This window comes from Manis javanica, chromosome 10 (assembly GCF_040802235.1).
Source record: "Manis javanica isolate MJ-LG chromosome 10, MJ_LKY, whole genome shotgun sequence".
In the NCBI taxonomy this organism is placed as follows: Eukaryota; Metazoa; Chordata; class Mammalia; order Pholidota; family Manidae; genus Manis; species Manis javanica.
Genome location: NC_133165.1, coordinates 3,091,469 through 3,115,633, shown reverse-complemented (window position 1 = coordinate 3,115,633; position 24,165 = coordinate 3,091,469). Strand labels below are relative to the sequence as shown.

Here is a 24,165-nt window from a genome sequence, read left to right as displayed (position 1 = left end):
AGGATTCAGTCCAGCTCTGTCTAAATACAAATTGCCTCACCAAATTATCCTCCTTCCCCAAATCCCAGGGAATCTGGGGTTTACATTTTGGGAATTGGCTACCACATCTTTTCTCTGACTTTAGTAGGAACTTCCCGTCCACTGACTCCTTGGCCTTTTCTTCTCCACATCGTTATGCAGTCTGCGGGCCATCATCTCTGTGATGTTCTTGCCAGGATGTATCTTAGTCCCCTTTGTTTAGTCTTGTCCATTAAAAAAAAAATTGGTAATGCCTTTTAAGCCTCTTAAGCTCTGTTGCCCCCCATTCCCTTTATTTTTCTATTCCTGCTGAATAGAAAAGAAGATTAACAAATTGGTTTGTAGATTTTTCCACAGTTTGGATTTTGCTTAGTACCATATTTGTAGTTTTTTTTTTAAGACCATATAGACATGTTCCGCTGTTCTCTATAATTCCTTCAGTTTACAGCTAGATCCAGAGGCTTTATCAGACTGGTATTTAATCCCTTTGGGAAGACTGTATGGTGTTGTATTCATTTGTCAGGAGGCATGTCATTTGGTTTTTGGTCTTTTATAATAGCAGCCATGTATGCTCAGTGCCTAGATCTATTATTTCATTGGGGATTACAAGAGAGTAGTATTCTAATTATAATTTTGTTTTCATATATTAGTTGGAATAATTCTGTAAGGAGAGCCATCCCTTCCTTACTGTTTGGTCGCTCTGCAGTATAATTCATGCAGGAAAAGCAGGATAGATCTTTGGTTCTTTACTTTATCCAGCTTTAAAAGGAATGAGTTGGTTCTGTCATTCTCAGAAGGTGACGGGTTAGTTTTCTTTTAAAATGTCATTATCAACTCATGGATTTAAATTTTTTGATGCGTTTCAATTCATTGGAGTTAGTATGCTTAGTGAAGCTCAGTTACCCCATTTCTGGCCAGCGGGAGCCCCTTTAACTTGGCTCCTGTGTCCCCTTAGCATGGTCCTAGTGGTCACTGACAGCTTCCATGGGACCTGGGGTGGGGCAGGCGAACGCCTACCTTTACCCTCTACCTTTCTGGCTGGGCCTGAGAATTAAATTGACATAAGACAGTTTGTAGGAAAAAAGCATACACATTTGTTTAATCCAAACTTGAATGACACAGAAATGAAGGCCCAAAGAAATGATGAAACTTACTTGCTTTTATATTAGGCTGATAATGGAGAGACAATTGTGGAAGGTGGCTAAACTGCCTGGGGAGGCGAAGGGAAGATAAGAACAATTTTAATGAGATCTGCTTACAGAATCCTTTAGGTCTCAACCTCTCACCCTTGCTGATAAGGATGTTCCTTTCCTTCTGGAATAGGGAGGACACCTCTTATATGGGAGTTTCATCTCCTGCTTTTTAGAAAAAGAACAAAGGTCAGAGTGTTTTTCTTACTTTTGCTGATTTCAAGTGCTTTAACTCCAAATAGTCAATCTGCCCAAATGGCTTGTTTTGGTGCGGCGCATTCTGGACTCTTCCACTGGTGTGTCAAGATGTTTTGGCTCATCTACATCTCCTATGCCTTAGACTTGGAATTAGCTATTTCTCCAAGAAAACTGGATTTCTTTTAGTGGGAGGTGGTATTTTAAGACCACAGGCTTGGTACTAGCAATGGTCATTTGTACAGCTGGCATTGTTTCCAGGCCTTTTCAGTAATGAGAGCTAGGAATTATATGTATATTTGTAGATAAAATATTGCGAGTTCATACTATTTTGATTTAAGTTCAGAGCTATAGGATTTTTACTTAATGTCTTCTATATGACATACCTATCTCCTTTACGCCATGTCGAGACTCCTGGTTTTCAAGGAAATGAAGGAGAATGGAAATAAAATACTCCAGAATCACTTGTTTTATCCCACATTATACGTACAGCAGTCTCGATATATATATACACATACACACACAGACACACACACACATATACATATGCACACACGTATAATATACCTGTGTGCATATACCCCACATGTACATATACACATATAAATATACCTACAAGACATACATATATACACATACACAGATACCTACACAATGCACACATGCACACACACACAGACACATATACAATAGATTTAGTTCTACAAGTAACTAAATCATCATTAGTTCCTTATGCTTATGTCTTTTGGTCACTCTAGCTCATTTTCCAGATATTCTTTAGGACTCATGAGAACAGTGTTCGCTGAGTTCCTGCATGTTGGTAACAGTTGATGCCATATATACTTTATCAGTTTTGCTGGATAGAAGAAAAACCTTGAATTTTGGTTGGCGTACGTTGAGTATGGCTTACAGATTTTTCTCTTGTGCCATCTCGGTTTGGTGCTGCTTTTAGGGTAAATCTTCAACTACTTTTTGACTTTTCTTATATAGCAGCTGGTCTCTTCAGCCTTTCCAAGCCTTATTAAGGCACCTGGCACCCACCTCCACCAGCTGGGAATTGCGCTGCCTCCCTACGCTCACATCCTCTAATGCTGCCCCTTCATCTTCCAGAGTGAAATCGGGTTCTCTTCATGCAATCTGTTCATCATTACTTCCCTTTACATTCACCCCGGTCAAAGACTGTTTTTGCCTTTCCCAAAAATACATTTAGCTTTGACTTTATGTAATAGAAATAATTGCTCACTTTTAAATGCTTCTGTTTTCCTAACTGCATGTCTTGTGGGAGAGTAGGACTTGCTTTGTATAGCTTCATTTACAATTTGTTGTTTCAAAAATAACTTGGGGTAATGATATGGAATGATGGGAGCGAGGGTGGCAGCAAGGGAGGGAAAAGTTGCCCGGTGACTTCCTGCCTGGCAGTCATCAAACGACCTCCTGCTGCTGCTCTGAAGGTGGTGAGTGGCTGTGTGCCTGGGCCGGCTGGGAGTGGGCCCCCAGGCTTCAGTTCTGCTCTTAGTCTGGGTAAGTGGCACTTAGGGGTGTGTGTGTGTTTCGTTTCTGCTATTATAAACAACACTGCAGTGAACATCCTGAGTGGACCAGGGGATTTTTGCCTCCTAGTTCAGAGAGAAATGCTGGAGAACCCATGAAGCTCTTCTCCCTCTAGCCCTGCTTCTTGAAAGGGACCTGGTGGTGTGTGATATACGTGCAAGAGTGGAAGAAAGTGAGCGTTAGGCACTGTGCTGCAGAGAGGCTGGGTTATCTCTGACAGGTTAACTACAACTAGTTCAGGGCCTGTCTGTGCAGTTTATTTGAGTTTGGAGAGTTTCCAGTGTTCCCAGTTCCCTATACCTTCTGATACCCAGAGGTAGACATTGGAATCTCCTCTAACTGCCATGCTTCCCCCTAATACCCAGAGCAATTGGACCCTCCTGAGAAGAGATGGATTTTCACCACTGACATCTGTGAGACTCTCCAGTTCGGCCCCCAGAGCCATCTGGAGCTGTGGTTATAGAAAAGAGTCATCTGCCATTGGGGGGTTATGGCTAGGTGTCCCCTTAAGATTGTACACTAGAGGGTATTGACTATTTTTGTGACACCAGTTGGGCTATGCAGGGTCCCTAATAAGTGTAACTAACACAAGACAGACAGGAGGAAGAGAAGATGAGAAGGGAAACAAGCCCAGAGAGGTGTGATTTAGGAGTACTCAGGTGCCGCTGTCGCGATGGCTTCTGCTGTCCTTCCATGGTACCTGGGCCACAGGAAGCAGTCCTGGACGTGGTGTTCTTCGCCTGAAACTCCTGCTCCAAGCATTGGCTCCTCTCGCTGGCAATGAGGATAAACATGCCCTTTAACTGAATATCCCGGATGAGAAGCTGTCAGCAGGCTCATTCCAGTGCTCTTCTGTCAGGAAAGCTGTCACTTCGGCTTGGCCAAGGCCCCTGCTCAGTCTCAGGCCACCCTTTAGGCACACAGCAAAGTGGGGGGGGGTGACTGAACTGGTCGGGTATGTCTAGGGTGTTTGCCAACTGTGTTTAGCGGTTCTTCCACTGAGAACATTTTTTTGTAATAGATGAGTTCAGGAAAGGAAGGTGCTTTTCTTTGTTTGGGCCAGCACGTAGTCATTGAACCCCTGTATGAAAAGTTCAAGTGATCTGGCTTATGGAAGAACTAAAAACAAAAGCAGGTTTGCTGTTGAATTTTTACTGTTTATACTTTATGATAAGCTTGTGCAGAACTATTTAACATAGAAATCAGCTGATGATAGGCTCCACCCAGTTCTTCCTCAGGCCAGTTACTTTCGGTAGCTCCTGAGGAGGTTTTTTTTTTTTTTTGGATTTGTATTTTGTTGTTGTTATCATTAATCTACAATTACATGAAGAACATTATGTTTACTAGGCTCTCCCCTACCCCAAGTCCCCCCCACAAACCCCATTACAGTCACTGTCCATCAGCGTAGTAAGATGTTATAGAATCACTACTTGTCTTCCCTGTGTTGCACAGCCCTCCCTGTGCCCCCCCTCATTATACATGCTAATCATAATGTCCCCTTTCTTCTTCCCTGCCCTTATCCCTCCCATTGTCCCCAGTCCCTTTCCCTTTGATAACTGTTAGTCCATTCTTGGGTTCTGTGGTTCTGCTGCTGTTTTGTTCCTTCAGTTTTTCTTTGTTCTTATTCTCCACATATGAGTGAAATCATTTGGTACTTGTCTTTCTCCACCTGGCTTATTTCACTGAGCATAATACCCTCTACCTCCATCCATGTTGTTGCAAATGGTAGGATTTGTCTTATTCCTGAGGAGGTTTTAACTCAATCTTCCAATGTGTGTGATCATTAATATCAGCATCATACTGTGTTGTAGTATCATCATGGTACAATTCAGTTTCATTACAGAATAAATAAGTATGATTTAGATGTTTGCTTTGCCTTCCCAACAGAATTGCCCCTTGCTTGTATACCAGATGATACGGGCAGATGTCACTAGGCAGGCACACCTTATAGATACTGCAGATTCAAGTCCAGACCACTGCAATAAAGCGAGTATCGCAATAAAGTGAATTAAATGAATTCTTTCAATTCCCAGTGCATATAAAAATTATGTTTGCACTAAACTGTGGTCTTTTAAGTGTGCAGTAGCATTATGGCTAAAAAAAAAACAATGTACGTAACTTAAAAATGCTTCACTGCTAAAAAATGCTACCCATCACCTGAGCTTTCAGTGAGTGGTAATCACTGATCACAGGTCACCATCACAAATACAGTAAGAATGAAAATGTTTGAAATATTGCCAAAATGTGACATAGAGACACACAAAGTGAGCTGATGCTGTTGGAAAAATAGTGCCCGTAGACTTCTTTGAGATAGAGTTGCCACAAACCTTCAATTTGTAAGAAAAATGCAGCATCTGTGAAGCACAATAAAGAGAGGTATGCCTGTTATTGACCATGATTTGGTTATTTCTGCGTTCCAAGTTAATTGGAAACAAAGCCAGTCACCCCATCATCTCGTAGACTGGTATCTGTTGCATGTTATCAGATAGCAGGGCCTGCCACCTCTATAAGGAGGACACAAGTAGTATTTAGAATAGTTCCTCTCCCGGCAGGTGACATGGATATGTCTTACTCTGTATGACAGGATATGTCTTCCTCTGACCTATTCTGGAGTGAGGCCCGGCACGGTGCATTGATGTGGATTACAAGTGCCCCCAGAGGACTCCCCTGGTTTGGGGGGTCATGCGTTTCTAACTGGTGGGCCCTTGAGCCTGGGAAGCCAGGATGGAGGGCGTTTGCCCCATGGCCTCTTCAGCCTCCATCTGTATTAAAATAGTTCAGAGCACCTGTTGGATCAGCGTGCAGGCCCCCGCTCTAACCCACAGTATCCGTCGGCCTGACCCGGTAGCTAATGCCTTCCCATCTTTCCAGACCAGCTCCCATTGTGTTCCTAGCAGCAGTGCACACGGTTTCCAAATTCTCCGCATCCTTATAACACCTGTAATTTTCTGGATTTTTAAAAATAGCCGTTCTGATGGGTATGTAGTGGTTGCTCATTAGTTTTGACTTGTTTCCCTACTGGTGAATGATGGTGAGCATTTTTCATGGATTTTGGGGGCATTGAGAAATGTCTCAAATTTTGAGAAATGTCTTTTGGATTGTTTGCTTTTTACTGTTGAGTCATAGGAGCTCTTTTTGGATACCAGACCAGTAGTCAAATAATTTATAAATATCTTCTCTTACTTTATGGGCTGTCTCTAAACTTTCTTGTTAGTGAAACACTTTGTTCTTCTTTTATAGCCATTAAAGTTTTAAATTTTGATGAAGTCTGACCTTTTTTTTGGTCAGTGATTCTGGTATCATGTACAGGAAATTACTGCCAAATCCAGTGTTGTACGACTTTACCCTGTGTTTGCTTCTAAGAGTTTTATGGTTGTAGCTCTTACATTTAGGTATTTGACATTTTTAGTTTTTGTTCTGGAGTGAGGCAAAGGTTTGAATTCATTCTTTTGCATGTGGATATCCACTTTCCCCAGTGCCATTTGTTGAAAAGATTTTCTTTTCCCTGGTGAATGGTCTTTGTTGTAAAAAATCATTTGACCTTATATGCAAGGGATGTCTGTTCTGTTCCACTGGTCTGTATGTCTGTCTTTATGCTAGTTTCATGCTGTTCGATTACTCTGGCTTTGCCCTAAGTCTTGAAATCAGGAAGTGTAAGACCTCCAATTTTGTCCTTCTTTTCAAGATTGTTTTGGATGTTTGGGGAGAGTCCATGTGAATTTAAACATAGGTTTTTCTATTTCTGTAAAAACACACTGAGATTTTGGTAGGGATTGCATGAATCTATAAATCACTTTGGGTAGTACTAAGATGTTAGCAATATTAAGTTTACCAGTCGAAGACGCGATATCTTTCACTTCTGTTTTGTTTAATTTCTTTCAGCAGTGATTTGTACTTTTTAGTGTAAGTCATTTGCCTCCTTCGTTAAGTTTATTCCTTAATCTTTTTGATTAAGGAATCTTTTTGATGTTACTGTAAATGAAATTGTTTTAATTTCCTTTTAGGATAGTTGATTGTTAGTGTATAGAACTGATCTCTGTTTCTTTACTATTCTCTATCACTGCTGTACTCTGTTATTTCCTTCCTTTAGTTTGCTTTTCTTGTTTTATCTCCTTATGGTGTAAAGTTAGACTGTTGATTTGAGTTCTTTCTCTTCTTTTCTAATATAAACATTTACAATGATAAGTTTAATGTGAAAATTGTGATTTTAATGTGAAAAATGTCAATAGTGAAAATTGACAAAGGGAAACCTCAGTGACGTGGCCTCTGGAGGCCTGTAGGGGGAGCTCTCATGCCCATCACTACTCTTCAGTTGCAGACCTCACAGCAAGAAAAAGACAGAACACCTTGCAACTCATGTTAGGTTGACCACCTTATCACCCAGTAGGAGGAAAGAAGAGTTTCTGCCTCCCATGGCAACAGGCCAGCCAATTAGAGATTGTCACAACTCAGCCAATGAGCAGCCATGACACACAGGACTCACAGTTTACTCCAGTGGGCTTTTTGCTTAGAACAGCCCCCCCAAGGCTCCCCCTTTCTTCTGTGAAAGAACCTCCTCTCCTCTGTTCATGCCTGTGGTTTTGCTGTAGCTTTCTTGTTCCAAATTGCAATTCTCTGCTGTTCCCAAAGAAACCCATTTTGCTGGTAAATTAACTTGACAGTTTATTTTTAAGTTTAACACCCTCTTAGCACTGCATTTGCTACATCCTCAAATTTTGGTATGTTGTGTTTTCATCTTCATTTGTCTCAAGGTATTTTCTGATTTTCCTTGAGATTTTTCTTTTACCCATTCATTGTTTGAGAGCATGACATTTAACTTAACACGTATATGTTTTTTCAGTTTTCTTAGCCTTTGTTTTCTAGTTTCATTCATTGTATCAGAAAAGACACTTTATATTATTTCAGTCTTTTTATATGAAGACTTTTCTTGTGGTCTAACATATGATCTGTCCTGGAGAATGTTTTGTGTGCACTTGAGGAAACTGTGTATTCTAACGTTGGGTGGAGTTTTTATATGCCTGTTAGGTCCAGTCGGTCTAGTGTTGCTCTAGTCCTCTTGCTTCTTTATTAAGCTGTCCGGCTGTCTGTTATTGCAAGTGTGGGGGATGGGCATTATTATTCCAGAGCTGTTTATTTTTCTCTTCAATTCTCTTAGTGTTGGCTTCATATATTTAGGAACTCTGATGTTTGGTGCATGTATGTTTCTAATTGTATCTTCTTGGTAAAGTGATCCTTTTATGTCATATAATGTCCTTCCTTATCGCTTGTCACTTTTAAAGGTCTATCCTTTCTGATATTAGTATAGCCAACCCAGCTCTCCTTTACTTGTTACATGCTTGGAATCTTTTTCCATCATTTCACTTTCAACCTATTTGTGACTTTAGATCAAAGTGCATTTCTTGTTGACAGCATATACCTGAAACATGTTTTTTTTTGTATTTCATTCTGTCAGTCTGTACCTTTTGATTAGGGATATTAATCCATACATCTAAAGTAATTACTGGTAAGGAAGAACTTCCCTTTGAATTTTGTTATTTATTTTCTGTATGTCTTACAGCTTTTTGTCCCTTAATTGTTATATTACTGCCTTCTTTCATGTTTAGTTGATTTATTGTAGACACGTTTTGATTCTCACTTCCTTTTGTGTATTCTCTATATATTTATTTTATGATTTCCATGGAGATTACGGATAACACCCTGAAGTTCAACAATCTCCACTGTATTGAAAATCAGTCACATATGAAAGTTCCACTTCTGTATAGCTCTGTCCCTCTCCCCACTTTGTTACTGATGTCACAATTACTTATGTAGACATTGTGTACCCTCTAATATAGATGTATAATTTTTATGCAGTTTGTCTTTTTAAACCCGGTAGAATATAAAAGGTGGAGTTACAAACCAAAATTGCAATAATATTGGTGTTTACATTTGTCTATGTAATTTACCTTTACTTTTAACTTTTCACATAGCTGCATGTTACCATCTAGCATACTCTCAACTTCAGAGTTTCTTTCAGCTTTTCTTTATTTGGAAATGTTGTTATTTCACCCTCATTTTGAAGGATAGTTTTGTCAGATATAGAATTCTTGGTTCATGGTTTTTTTCTTGTAGATCTTTAAATAGATCATCACACTATCTTCTGACTTCTAAAGTTTGTATTGAAAAATTGGCTGATATTCTTACTGGAATACCTTGAATATGTGACAGGTTTCTTTCTCGCTGCTTCCAGAATCTGTCTTTGTCTTTCAACAAGTTGGTTTTACTGTATCCAACAATGTGGGTCTCCTTGAGTTTATCTTACTCATAGTTCATAGAACTTCTTGGACTTATAGATTCATGTCTTTATACATATTTGGGAAGATTTAGTGATTGTTTCTTCAAATACTCTCTCTGCCCCTTTATCTCTCTCTCCTTTTGGGACTACTGGATATTGGCCCACTTAATGGTGTCCCTCAAGTCTCTTAGGCTCTGTTTACTTTTTTTCTTTTTTCTTTCTGATCCTCAGATTTGATAATTTCAGGTGTCTTCAAGTTCTGTGATTCTTTCTTCTGCGTGCTCAAATTGGCTGTTGAACCTCTCCCTAGTAAATTTTCTAATTCAGTTATTATATTTTTCAGCTCTAGGATTCTGTTTGGTGCCTTTTTATAATCTCTTTCTCTATTGATATCCTCATTTTGTTCCTATATAATTTTTCTGATTTACTTTCATCCTTTGTTTTCTTTTCATTTTTTGAGCATATTTAAGACATCTGTTTTAAAGTTTTTGTCTAGTAAGGCTCATATTTGTGCTTCCTCAGGGATGGTTTTACCTATTTGTATTGTTCTGAGTGGGCTATATATTCTTGTTTCTTTGTCTTTTTGTTGTTAAAAATAAGGTGTTTGAATAAACTGCCACTTCTCCTTATCCTTGCAGACTGGCTGTGTGCCTGGACAGTCCTTCACTGATTTGCTAGACTTCCCCTGAGCCTAGGAATCAGTCCCAGGTGGAAGCTGAAGGTCTTCTCTGTGTTTTTTTTTTGAGAATTTGTTTTTCCTGGATCTGTGTATGGCTTGTACAGTTCCTCTATATGCACAGCTATTTGTGTATGTCTTAAATTCCCAGAGTCTCATCTCCAGCTTTCCTTTGTGGCCTTAGATTGTATATTATATGTTTCTACTTAAAAACTCTTGCTCCAGTCATCCAAGAGTCTTTGATCTCCCCATAGCTTTCACTGTTAGTGTCTGCTACTTTTCTCTTCAGACAGCTCCAGGATTGATTAGGACATTGCAAATAAGGTCTGCTCTGGTCCCTGTGGTTTGATGGAGGGAACTGGAACTCGGCTGCTGCTTCCTGTAGACCACAACAGTATCATGGCTGGGGAGGGGGGCATTGATTGGACATTCACTGGGCTACTGCAGATATTTGGCTTTTTTTCTAGATCTCTTGTAAAGTTAGTTCAGCCAGTTTCTGGCTGTTTTTGTTGTCTCATGGGAACAAGGGCTTAGAGCTTCCTAGGCCTGCATTTTGCTGATGTCACTCCTCACCTGCAGATTTTCTGTAGCTGGTCTTTGTCATGTTGAGCAAGTTTCACTCTGTTCGTAGTTCACTGAGTTGTCATTGTTGTCATCACTGTTGAATATTGAACGGGTGTTGAATTTTGTGAAATGCTTTCTCTGCATCTAATAATATGTTCGTATGATTCTTCTTTGGCCTGTTGGTGATTTATCTTGATTACTGAATGTTGAACCACCCTTCATACCTGGAATAAATTCCACTTGGTTGTGATGTGTAATTCTTTTTATACATTGTTTGGATTTGAATTATTTATATTTTATTGAGGATTTTTGTATCTATGTTCATAGAAACACTAGTCTGTGGTTTTCCTTTCTTGTAATCTCTTTGCATTTGGTATTAAGGTATTACCTCACTGAGTAAGTTAGGAAGTATTCCCTCTGCTTCTATTTTCTGAGCGACTGTAGAGAATTGGTGTAATTCTTTTTAAATGTTTGGTAGAATTCACCAGTGAATCCACCTGGGTCTGGTACTTTGTTTTGAAAGATTATTTTTGATTCAGTTTCTTCAGTAGAGTTCTACTCAGATTCTGTTTCAGCTTGTGTGAGTTTTGGCAGAGTGTGCTTTTAAAGCATTGGTCCATGTCTTCTTAGTTATCAAATTTGCAGGCATGGATTGTTCATAGTATCTATTTATTATTCTTTTAAAGTTCATGGGATCTGTAGTCATGTCCCCTCTTTCATTCTGGGTATTAGTAATATGTATCTTCTCTCTGTTTTTCTTCATTAGCCTGTCTAGAGGTTTATCAGTTGTATTGATCCTTTCAAAGAACTGGCTTTTGGTTTCTTGATTTTTATCTGTTGCTTTCCTGTTTTCAGTTTTGTTGGTTTCTGCTTAATTTTTTTATATTCATTTGATTATCATTAATCTACAATTACATGAAGAACATTATGGTTACTAGACTCCCCGCTTCACCAAGTCCCCCCCAACAAACCCCATTACAGTCACTGTCCATCAGCATAGTAAGATGCTGTAGACTCACTACTTGTCTTCTCTGTGTTGCACGTCCCTCCCCGTGCCCCCCCACACTATACATGCTAATCGTAAGGCCCCCTTTCTTTTTCCCCGCCCTTCTCCCTCCCTTCCCACCCCTCCTCCCCAGTCCCTCCTCCCCAGTCCCTTTCCCTTTGGTAACCATTAGTCCATTCTTGGGTTCTGTGATTCTGCTGCTGTTTTGTTCCTTCAGTTTTTCTTTGTTCTTATGCTCCACATATGAGTGAAATCATTTGGTACTTGTCTTTCTCCGCCTGGCTTATTTCACTGAGCATAATACCCTCCAGCTCCATCCATGTTGTTGCAAATGGTAGGATCTGTTTTTTTCTTATGGCTGAATAATATTCCATTGTGTATATGTACCACATCTTCTTTATCCATTCATCTACTGATGGACACTTAGGTTGCTTCCATTTCTTGGCTATTGTAAATAGTGCTGCGATAAGCATAGGGGTGCATACGTCTTTTTCAAACTGGAGTGCTGCATCCTTAGGGTAAATTCCTAGAGGTGGAATTCCTGGGTCAAATGGTATTTCTAATTTGAACTTTTTGAGGAACCTCCATACTGCTTTCCACAATGGTTGAATTAATTTCCATTCCCACCAGCAGTGTAGAAGGGTTCCCCTTTCTCCACATCCTCACCAACATTTGTTGTTGTTTGTATTTTGGATGGTGGCGATCCTTACTCATGTGGGGTGATATCTCATTGTGGTTTTAATTTGCATTTCTCTGATGATTAGTGGTGTGGAGCATCTTTTCATGTGTCTGTTGGCCATCTGAATTTCTTTGGAGAAGTGTCTGTTCAGATCCTGTGCCCATTTTTTAATTGGATTATTTGCTTTTTGTTTGTTGAGCTATGTGAGCTCTTTATATATTTTGGATGTCAACCCTTTATCGGATCTGTCATTTATGAATATATTCTCCCATACTGTAGGGTACCTTTTTGTTCTATTGATGGTGTCCTTTGTTGTACAGAAGCTCTTCAGCTTGATATAGTCCCACTTGTTCATTTTTGCTTTTGTTTCCCTTGCCCGGGGAGATATGTTCATGAAGAAGTCGCTCATGTTTATGTCCAAGAGATTTTTGCCTATGTTTTTTTATAAGAGTTTTATGCTTTCATGACTTACATTCAGGTCTTTGATCCATTTCAAATTTACTCTTGTGTATGGGGTTAGACAGTGATCCAGTTTCATTCTCTTACATGTAGCTGTCCAGTTTTGCCAGCACCATCTGTTGAAGAGACTGTCATTTCCCCATTGTATGTCCATGGCTCCTTTATCATATATTAATTGACCATAAATGTTTGGGTTAATATCTGGGGTCTCTATTCTGTTCCACTGGTCTGTAGCTCTGTTCTTGTGCCAGTACCAAACTGTCTTGATTACTGTGGCTTTGTGGTAGAGCTTGAAGTTGGGGAGCGAGATTCCCCCCCCACTTTATTCCTCCTTCTCAGTATTGCTTTGGCTATTTGGGGTCTTTGGTGTTTACATATGAATTTTTGAACTATTTGTTCTAGTTCATTGAAGAATGTTGTTGGTAATTTGCTAGGGATTGCATCAAATCTGTATATTGCTTTGGGCAGGATGGCCATTTTGGCGATATGAATTCTTCCTAGCCAGGAGCATGGGATGAGTTTCCATTTGTTAGTGTCCTCTTTAATTTCTCTTAAGAGTGTCTTATACGAGAATTAGGCTTGGGGTGGATTAATGATTGTACATTGAGCATTGAGTCCCCTATACAGAATTTTATTGTTTTTAACAACCATTTGATCAATAAATATGAGAGATGCCCTCTCAAAAAAAAAAAAGAGTGTCTTATAGTTTTCAGGGTATAGGTCTTTCACTTCCTTGGTAAGGTTTATTCTTAAGTATTTTATTCTTTTTGATGCAATTGTGAATTGAATTGTTTTCCTGATTTCTCTTTCTATTAGTTCATTGTTAGTGTATAGGAAAGACACAGATTTCTGTGTGTGAATTTTGTATCCTGCAACTTTGCTGTATTCTGTTATCAGTTCTAGTAGTTTGGGAGTGGAGTCTTTAGGGTTTTTTATGTACAATATCATGTCATCTGCAAATAGTGACAGTTTGACTTCTTCTTTACCAATTTGGATTCCTTGTATTTCTTTGTTTTGTCTAATTGCCGTGGCTAGGATCTCCAGTACTATGTTAAGTAACAGTGGGGAGAGTGGGCATCCCTGTGATTTTTGCTTAATTTTTGTTATTTCTTCTGCTTACTTTGGAATTAGTTTGCTCTTTTTCTAGTTTCCTAAAGTGAAGCCTTAGGTTATTGATTTTAGATCTTTCTTCTTTTCTAATACATGCATTCAGTACTATAAATTTCCCTCTAAACACTGCTTTCACTGCATCTTGCAAATTTTCATAATTTCTATTTTCATTTTCCTTTTGTTCAAAATATTTATTAATTTCTCTTGACATGTCTTTGACCTATGTGTTATTTGGAAGTGTGTTGTTTAATCTCTAAGTATTTTGGGATTTTCCAGCTACTTTTCTGTTACTGATTTTTGGTTTAATTCTGTTGTTGATTGAGAGCATACACTGTATGATTTCCATTCTTTTAAATTTGTTAAGGTGTATTTTAAGGCATGGAATTTGGTGTGTTTTAGAGAATGTTCCGTGGGAGCTTGAGAAGAATGCATATTCCGCTTCTGTTTGGTGAAGTGGTCTGTGGGTGTCTGTTACATCCAGCTGATTGGTGGCGTCATTGACATCAGCTGTGTCCTTGCTGATTCACTGCCTGTTCAATCTGACTGTTCCTTACAGAGGGGTGTTGAAGTCTGCAACTATAATAGTGGCTTTATCTAACTTTTCTTGCAATTCTATTAGTTTCTCCCTCATGTATCATGAAGCACTGTTATTAGATGCATAAACGATTATTATGTCTTATGGAAGAATTGACCTCTTTATCATTATGTAATGCTCCTCTTTATCCCTAATAATTTTCATTGCTCTGACCTGTTCTGTCTGAAATTAATACAGTTAGTCTGGCTTTCTTCTGATGAGTGTTAACATGGCGTATCTTTATCTGTCCCTTTTTGTCTGTATCTCTATAGGTAACATGGCTTTCTGGGAGATACCATAATGGGCTTGTCTTTTGATCCACTCTGACAACCTCTGTCTTTTAAATGATATATTTAGACCATTGGCATTTAAAGAGGTTATTGGTACAATTGGATTAATAACTACCATATTTGTGACTGTGCTCTATCCATTGCCTTTTTTCTTTGTTTTTATTTTTGGTCTTGCCTTCTTTTTCTGCTTTCTGTGGCTCTGACTGAAAGTTTTATAGGCTCTGATTAAATGTTTTATGTGCTTACATTTTTTTCTGTTCTCTTAGCATATCAATTATGCTTAAAAAATAATTTTTAAGTGTTGACCTTGAATTTTTACTACACATTCACAACTAATCCAAGGCACCTCCAAGTTCACTTTTAAATAGCACTGCACCATTTTGTGGGTGGTGGAATGCTCCCAGTTCTTCCCATCCTTTATGATACTGCTTTCATTCCTTTCCCTTATAAAGAAGGCACAATCACTGATTACTTTGCTGCTATTATTTTGAACAAAATGTTATCAAGTCACTTAGGAAAATAAAATACCATCATTTATTCCTTTCCTAACACTTTCTTTGTGTAGTTCTGTGTTCCTGACCTATCCCATTTTCCTTTTCTCTGAAGAACTTTTAAATTTTTTGCAAGGTCTTCTGGTGACAAATTCCCTTAATTTTTGTTCATGTGACAGTTTATTTCTCTTTAGAATTCTAAGTTATTTTTTTCTTTCAACACTTGAAATATTTCCTCCACTCTTTTCGCTCTGTCTCTCATAAGAAGTCCACTGTACTTTCTCCTCTACAGGTAAAGTACCCCTTGCCCCACTGCCCGTCTCCTTTGGCTTCTTTCATAAATTTTTCTTTGTTTTTCTATAGTTTGAATATGGTATTCCTAAATACAGATTTTTTTGACGTTTATCCTACCGAGTGTTCTGCGAGCTCGCTGGATCTGTGGTTTGGTGTCTACCATTAATTTGAGAAAAGTCTCAGTCATTATTGCTTCAAGTATTTCTTCTGCTCCTTTCTTTTTCTGACAGTTACAGATATATTACATTTTTTTGTAATTATCTTGAGTCCTGCCCCATTTTATTCATTCTTTTTTCTTTTTGCCTTTCAGTTTTTAAAGTTGCTGTTTATATTTCTTCAGGCTCGTCGACTCTTTCCTCAGCTGTGTTGCAGTAGGTTTCAGATTTCCTCTGGTGTCCTTGTTCTTATCTCCCCTGTTGTCTCTGGGTTTCCCTAGAGATTTCTTCAGTGCATTCTGAGAAATGAGGACCGCAGTTGTATTCCCTTGTAATTTGACAGGTGCTCTCCTGATGTGGTGAAGTTCTGCGAGTAGGTCTCGGTCTTTTAGTGAACTTGTGCCCTTTCCTGTGTGCCTGTGACCTTCACAAGGGCTTTTCGGTTTGGGATTTTTTCTCCCTTAAGTGAGACAGGCAGGCAGAGGGTGCTGGGGTTAGGCATTTCCCCTCCCTTGGTTAGGTTCTGATTAACATCTCAGTAAGTTAGGCTCTGGTAAAATAGTTTCCCTTGAGGACAGGCCTTGTTAGGGACAGAATGCTCTCGGCATATCTCAGAATGGTTATTTTCCCCTTCCTGAAGGGGTTTTATTCCCTCTGACTACACTGTGAGAATCTGGCAGGTAATCTCACAGAAGAGGTAAAACTCAAAAAAGTGTGGATCCACCTCAGCACTGGCCCTCCTGAAGTTTCACTGGGTCTCACACTTGTCCACATCGAGCTTCCATGATCCATCAGCTCTACTTTGACTTCCCCGCACCGGCCTCTGCCCCAGGGAGCCGTGGCTCTGTATCCGCCCGTCTGTGTTGCTGATTGTTCGGGAAGTGCTTTGTCCTGTGACCTCAGTTCTCTGATGGAGCTGAAGAGTTGTTGTTTATCAGTTTGTTCAGCATTTTTCCTATTGTAAGGGCGGTGGGGATAACTTCCAAGCTCCTTACCTGCCCGGATGGAAAACCAAAGTCCCTTCCCTTCATCTTTAAAAGACAGCCTTGGCAGATAAGGAGAATCCCAACCGATGCTTGTTTTTCGGTTCTTTAAGATGCCACTTAATTGCCCGCCGGCTTCCTACAGGGGCATCTCGTCCCTCTCGTCTTCGTTCATCTGTACGGGACGTGCCTCTGTAGCCTGGCTGCCTGTAAGGCCTTTCCGTCAGCCCGGTTTTCAGCAGCTTGATTACGATGTGTCCTGGTGGTGGCTTCTTGGCGTTTGTCCTGCTTGCGTTTTACTGAGCTCCTTGGATCTGTGAATTGATGGATTTCATCATATTTGGGGAATTTGCTTATTATTCCCCCAGGTGTTGTTTCTGCCTCCTCCTCGCCCTTCTGTCTCTGGAATTCCAGCGTGTGCACCTGGACCGCTCGGCGGCCTGTGTCCACTGTGTGCTTGCTTCAGGTAGTTTCAGTTGCCACGTCTTTGACTTCTCTGGCCTTTTCTTTTTTATTGTTGCTCTCATGTTAATCCTGCAGCATGTATTCTTTTCATTTCAGATGTTGTTTTTACCATCTCTACACATTCCATTTGGGTCTTTTTATATCTTGCATTTCTTTGAGTATACGGCATGTTTATAAAATCTGTCTTAACGTCCTTGTCTGCTAGTTCCTTTACCTCTTGTCATTTCTAGGTGAGTTTCTATCAGCTGATTTTTCCTACGGCCATAGGTCCTATTTTCCCTCTCTGCATGTGTGTGGCCCAGCATTAGCTGCCCCCCATTGGTGCCAGCTGTGATGCGGATCACGGCCCCCTTGCTGGCATGCCCGACGCTCGGCTTTGTCAGGGGAGGGCACTGGGGGAGAAAGGGCCTCTCTTCCTGCCTCTGTGTGCTTTGCTTATGCCTGTGCTGTGACACATGGGGGGCTCCCCCCAGTGAGTGTCCATGGCACCTTCTCAGGCAGCCCCCTGGCTGCAGATGCAGCCTCAGTGCTGCAGGTGCTGGTGTGACGGTCTGTGTATACTTGGGAGGAGGCTCGCACTGCTGGGCAGGTTCCATGGGGAGCCCAGCTGGCCTCCTGGCAGCTTGCTGAGTTTGTCAGCCCCTCTGCCCTGCTGGCTCCCCAGTCCTTCCTGTGGACAGCTTCCCAGATAGTTCCCGGACATCCTTGCAGGTGCTTCTCAGCCCCCAGCCTTGGCCTGGGTTAGGATAGCCCAGTGAGCCTTGCCGTCCACCGGCTGTGGCCCCTCATACCCAGGTCTGAGTCCTTCCCTTGGGCACCTCCCTTCACACTGTGGTTGTCTGTAGAGTTCTCTTTTGTTTCCTTCTAGTTAATTCCCTATAAAGAGTTAATAATTCTTTATACTTAACTTCCCTTGTGTAAAATACCATGCGGTTTCTGTCTCCTGGTGGGACTTTGACAGGCCTGGCCATTCCTTACTGGACACTGGACCTTGGGAATTTATGGTGTCGGTTGCTGGGTTTTGTCATATTCCTTCAAATTGTGTTATTTTTGGTCTGGCATCAGGTTCCTTGGTATCAGGTGACCCTTTAGAGGCTTGCTTCCGAGCTTTGCTAGGGCGGGTCCAGGGCTGCCTTTGGTCTATGGCTACTTTAGCCCCATTGCTAAGGGTGATGAGCTTCTGTGTATCTGCCCAGTACCCTGTGAGTTAGGAGTTCTTACACTGGGGCTTGTGCGAATCCTTCCATCCCTGTGATCTCTGGGGATTGTTCCATCTCTTTCTGGGGAGTCTTGCTCTGGTCTCATCTCAAGTTTTTCTCACAGTAGCGCAGATTTGCCCTCAGCTGACGACCGGAGGGGCCTCCACAGGTGTTTGTGCTCCGCTGTCTGCGGTCCGTGCAGCCTCCTCAGCCCCTGGGCCCCCCGACCGCCTGACTCTGTATGTGGGTCTGAGGTCCCCCGTCTGCACTCTCTGGCCTGGGGCCCCCCTGGCCAGGGCTGGTGCAGCCCAGGGCTCAGCCTCCTGGTTTCCCTTCTCCCTGGGGTCGCTTCCTGCCCTGCTGTCTGGTTTCTGGAAACTACCGCATCATCTCCTGTCCAGGTCCCTCACTGTTCAAGGGTCCCCATTACTCTCTCTTGAATGAAGGTGTAAACAAACAAATGAACAGTCCGTCTGGAGCTTGGTGAAGTTCATAACAGGTGGGGCCCTCTGGCTAAGCTGACCAGCATCATTGTCACCCCCTTATTTCTTCTGCTTACCAGTCACAGTGTGAACGGGAACAGCAAGATGGTACGGACTGTGAGGCAGTGACGTGGCAGCTTGGAGTCGGCCCTGCAGCAAGCTCCCGATTCACCACTCCCATGGCTGGCCGCTGTGGGCTGGATGCCTTTGAGGGTCAGCAAGCGCCTCCCCACCGGAGCCTGCTGAGGAGAGAAGCCAGCTGCCTGGGAGACTGGGGCGGAGGGCCTGCCCTGCCTCCGCGGCCCTTCAAGGCTCCAGCGGGGCTGGGCCTACCCCACCTACCTCCGGCCGCTCCGGCCTTGGCCAGAGGACCAGCTGGAAGGGTGCCTGGCCTCTGGGGACCTTCTCTTCCTGCCCGAGGCCCTGTGCATGGCTGCAGCTGGGCCAAGGTGGCTGGTGGTGATCAGCGCCGCCTTGCTCCCCTGCACCCCGGGAGAGGGGCACTGACCCTGATGGCAGCGGTGCTCCCACGGGGGCCGCAGGGCCGGAGTCTGGAGAGCTGGACCTACCAGGTGAGCAGACGTGCGTTGTGCAGCGGGGTGTGACTCCCCAAGAGGCAGAGGTCCCTACGGCTGCTCTTCCTGTTCCCACAGCCAGGACTGCACGTGCCTCAGGCCCTTCCCTGAGGGGGTGCCCAGACCTCTGGGTGGAGTGCGGGAGGGCCCTGTGTCTGCCCAGGTGGGGGCCCAGCACCGCAAGCCTTCTGGGGAGCCCCCACGGCTGCCAGGGGGGCCTGGGCCAGGACAGGCACCTCATCCTTCACTCCTGGGAGGCTCGATGAGGCTCTGATCCCAAGGCCAGGCGGGGGAAGGCCGAGGTGTGGGAGGCGCTGGTTCAGCGGGCGCCTTGCTCCTCCTCCGACTGAGCCCTCACAGGCTCTCGCTGCACGCGCCCCTCCCGGGGAGTTCAGTTACAGGAAGATCACAGCTAGGCTTCCTGGGGCAGGGAGGGGAGACATGGACCAGCTTCCCTGGCCGCCCATCCAGCAAGGACTGGGCAGAGTTGGGAAAGACATAGTGTCACTTGGGACGTAGGCCTGAAGGCTGTGGTGAGACCTGTGGTGGCCACCGCGTAGTGGGACTGCACTGCTACTCAGGCATCAGCCCCCGGGGCCGGGGCCCTCATCAGGACCCTGCTGGGCTCGGGAACTGACAGCCCCCCTTCTCCGTGGAGGCAGGCCCATGCCCCCTCCTCTCGGGTCTGCCCCAGCAGCCCTCAGCTGCTGCCTGAACCTCTGTGACGGGGCGGTGTGGCTCTGTCTCTGCTTTCTGGACATGCTTCTCCCACATGGCACTCTGGTGGCCCCTTAGCCCATGGGGAGCCTCCCTGCCCTCTGGGTAGGACCGTAACTCGGGGTCCCCGTGTCACCCCTGGTACCGGCCAGGATCTGGGATGTGGAGGCAGAGGAGCCTGGCCTTGTGTTCATCCACCAGGGAGGGCCAAGTTGGGCTCCCCTCGTGTGACGTGTCGATGCCTGGAGCGGCAGAGGAGGGCGAGGCGCTTCTGAAGCCCTTGTCGGGCAGGGGCCCCTCTCTGACGCTCATCCTCTCGTTCAGCTACTACTTGGAGAGCAGCCACTGTGGACCAGGCCTCGTTTGTGCGCTGCCGTGTAAGTCTCAGCTCTCCTGGGAATTATGGCCCAGGGGGCAGGACTGACCATTCATTCTGTGTTAGATGTGACTGGTGATAAGAAAAAAATAAGCAGGGTAAAGGAGACAGAGTAGTGGAACAAAATATGCTACTTGAAGTGGGATACTGTGGCAAGGTGATGTCTGGGCAGAGGCTCCAGTGAAGTAGGGGACAAGCTGTGTGGCCGTCTGGAGGCAGGGCGCTCAGGTGGAGGAACAGTGCAAAGGTCCTGAGGCAGGAGCCTGTTTGGGGAACATGGTTGAAGCTGTCGCATGAAATGAGCTATAGCGTCTGCAGAGAAGCCCCACGGCCTGTCCTGGACAGAAGCATGGCAGGTACGTGCAGCGCTTGTCAGAAACCAGCATTGCCCATCCGACCACAAGGGCGGGGTTCCTGGAATGGCAGCCGGCCTGGAGCTGCAGGCCCCAGGGCTCCTCCAGTAGCGACATAATAGATTCAAGTTGAGGACAGGTACTTCTGTTCTCTGAAAAGCTATAGAATGAGTTTCTAGAATGTAGAAATGGCGTGTCCTGGCTCCCTGCCATCCTCACTTTTGGGACTGGGCTGATGAGGCATGTACTGTAGGGTTCAGGTGAGAACACAGAGGCTCCAGCCCCAGACTTGGTGGGGTGGAGGGGAGCGGCCCAGCTGCTCCCCCCCAGCTGGCCTACCTCCGCACAGGGCATTTGTAGCTCGGAGGCGTCCATGTGTCTCTGCTAGTCGGACCGGTCCACCTCGTTACCAACCCGTGTTCTCTCTGACCCCCCACTTCACTGACTCATCCAGGTAATTTACCGGACTGCCTGCGGCCCCAGGGAGCTTTCAGCAGGCAGCTGAGCCTGACGGGCTCGAGGGGCCGGACATTATTCAGAAGGCATTTGCTTGAGGAACCAGAGAGCTGCCCCAGCATCCACGACTCAGGAGCTTGAGGAGGTGGCCTTGGGTCTGGGAGGGGCAGCTGCTGAGGGGCAGAGAAGCCGGAGGAGCTCCACACAGTCTCAGGGGGCTGGGGAGACCGAGCTGGGGTTGGGACCTGCCGAAGCAGCAGGACCCGAGGGCCGAGGCCCCTGACACCCCGCAGCAGCTTCCTCTTGAGGCGTTTGTGCTCAAGCTGCTCAGGAAGAGAAGCAGAAGTGGCTGGAGAGCAGAGTGGCATTTTGGGCTGCAGCTTCACGGTGTATGGGAAGAAGAGGGGCGGCCCTAAGCTGGAGTCCTTGCGGGCACACGGGGTGGGCAGGCCTCACAAGGCAGCCTGCCCCTCTGCCACCCACCCCAGGGGACGCCATCCTGACCCTCTGCCCTACACACTGATGCCCGCCAGGGAGAAGTGATAGACCCACTGGGGAATGTTAACTGGGGTTGGACTTTAAAATAAATGGTGAACATATTAAAGCCAACAGAGAAGATGGAGAGTCTCATGTAGAATTACAATGAATTATTAAAAATCATAAGAAAAGTTTGATAAATGAAATTTGGAACCCCGTAGGTGGATTTAACACACATTAGAGAGAGCTGAAGAGAGGCTTAGTGAACTGGAAGGTACATCAGCTGACATCCCTGCAGACACCACCACAACCAGCTCACATTATTTTGTGAGCGGCCTTGTCCTGGACCCCCAGGGCCCCAGGTGCCTCTTCCTCAGAACCCCCCAGCCTTGGACAGGGAGGAGGTCCTGCCAGGGAGGCCCTTTGTGCTCAGGAGAGTCTGAGGGAGGCTGGGAATTGGGGGAACACTTTTCATTAAACCTTTCTGGCAGCATTACTAGCGCATTGGCTGTCCAGTCAGTGGAGCTCTGTGAGGCTGATGAGACCTTTAGAGACCTCGGACTCACCATCAGCAACATGAGCTTGCTGGCACCCCTGGGCTCAGGCTAAAGGCGTGCTGACCTCTCCAACATACACCTTAGAAAATGCCTTTTTAAACAGTTGTCTTTTCATTTGCTTCTCTCCTTAATGCATAGTGTAGAAAAGTAGCATTGATGGTGGGGGAATTGGGGAACCAAGGGAGGCTTGTGTGTGATTTGCTAAGAGGGGTGCACACGGTATTCAGGCCTCACATTCCAAGGCACTCGAGTGCCACCTGTTCCACGGACATGAGGGCACGGTCACAGCCAGGAGCCAGAAAGGGGGCTGGGCTGCTGCGGAGCATGACGGTGATCTGTTTTGGATTGTAGCAGTTAATATGCTGCTTGTTCTGAGAAATTTTCCACCTGCTTTAATGGTTTCTTTAAGCAAGGTCATGAGCAAGGTCGTGGGCCAAGGCCAGCGCTTGAGCTGACAATGCTGCCGACCTGCTCAGGATGTTGGCATGGACTGAAGCAATGTCGTACAGCAAAGGCACTCAGCCCTTATTTGATGTAAAGGATAGAAGCCTTGTTGTCCTTTGAAATGCTCTGTGGGGCCAGCTAACACACCTCCTGAGGGGAGAGAAGGGATCTAGGTCAAGCCTGGCTGAAGGGAGGCATGCCTGTGGGGCCTGGGAGCCTCTGGTCAGCCCAGGCTGAGTACCCAGAGGCCACTTGGATGCCCTGCAGCGCCCCCGGTGGTTCAGGACAGGAGGCTGTGGTGGGCCTTCTGTGGAGGGTCCACGAGGAAGGGAAGTCCCCTCACCTGGCCAGGAGGGCCGCGCAGGGTGTTGGGGAGCCGGAGGCAAGCATGTGGCCCCGCTGTGTTCAGCACATCTACGGAGCCACTTGTGCGTTCCAGGCATTGTTTTAGGCCTGGGGCAGTTTCACGGACAAGATGAGATCTCTGCTCTCATGGGCCCTGTATTCCAGCCGAGGCTGGCATTAAGTGTGTGTGAACAGTAAGAGAAAACACGTTAGAACAAAGAAAACACATGGTAAGGGCCGTAGGAAGGATCGTGCTGGGGCTGCGGTGGTGGCCGGGACTGGGAGGAGGGTGACCTCCGTGAAGAGGTGCTGTTGGAGCTGAAACGGGGACGACGAGGCGGCCCAGCCCCAGGGGGATGGGAGGCTCAAGACTGGAATCACACAGGCCTCGGGGGCCAGCTTTCATCTACTGATGCTGAGAAACTGATGACAGATTGTAGGCAGGGGAGTAATGTGATCCGAGGCCACTCACAAGGTGTGCTAGGTGCTGTGTGGGCAGCTGGACCGTGGCGGCAGCTTTCTGAAAGCAGGGAGGCCACTGGGAGGCTCTGAACATGTCTCGGGGGCACTGGTGTGGCAGCTGCAGAAGCAGAGGGCAGTGCGGCCACATGCGTCTGGGGGGCACTCACAAAAAGCAGGGCCCCAGGGGGGTCTTGGGCATCCGAGCATGGATGGAGGCAGGGCCGGGGAGGGGCAGGGGTGCAGCCTGCAGTCTGGCTTCACCAGGGCAAGTTTACCCAGGGCATTGGATGTCCAGCGGTGTCTCAGCCGTGGCCGGAATCTGGGACAAAGCCCCACCTCAGAGAAGCAAAGCGGGTTTCCTGAGCCAGTCGAAAGCTGCCGTCACGTGAAGGCACAGGGCTGCCCGACCCCTGCCCTGCCGAGACTCGGCGGCTGATGAGTGTCTGCCAACCCGCCGCTGCTGGCGATTCCAAACCCTTCCTCACTCTCCAGATCCAGTCTGCTGCTGGGTCCTGTCTGAAGGCCACGCTCTGTCCCTGCCTTGCCAGCCCCCCTGCCCCGGCGGCCCTTGTCCCCCACCCAGAGCCGGCTGCGCTATGCTCCTCAGCCAGCCCCGCTGTGCTCGGTGGCCAGGGGCTCGGACACTGACTCACAGACCTGGCCATTTAAAGTATTTGGACTGATTCATTTTTAATATTAACTGCTTGTTAACCTATTTTTGGATGATGCATTATAATTAGTTGGGTGG

General features: G+C 45.2%; 1 protein-coding gene across 10 annotated transcripts in view; it reads left to right on the top strand.

The window, feature by feature from the left end:
• DNASE1 (deoxyribonuclease 1) overlaps window positions 1-24,165 on the top strand; it is a 47,062-nt gene that overhangs the window by 15,398 nt on the left and 7,499 nt on the right. For all 10 annotated transcript variants that reach the window (XM_073214608.1, XM_073214610.1, XM_073214605.1 and 7 more), the window contains exon 2: window positions 18,736-19,227. The gene's annotated coding sequence lies outside the window, so the exon portion shown is untranslated. The remainder of the gene's footprint in view (window positions 1-18,735; window positions 19,228-24,165) is intronic.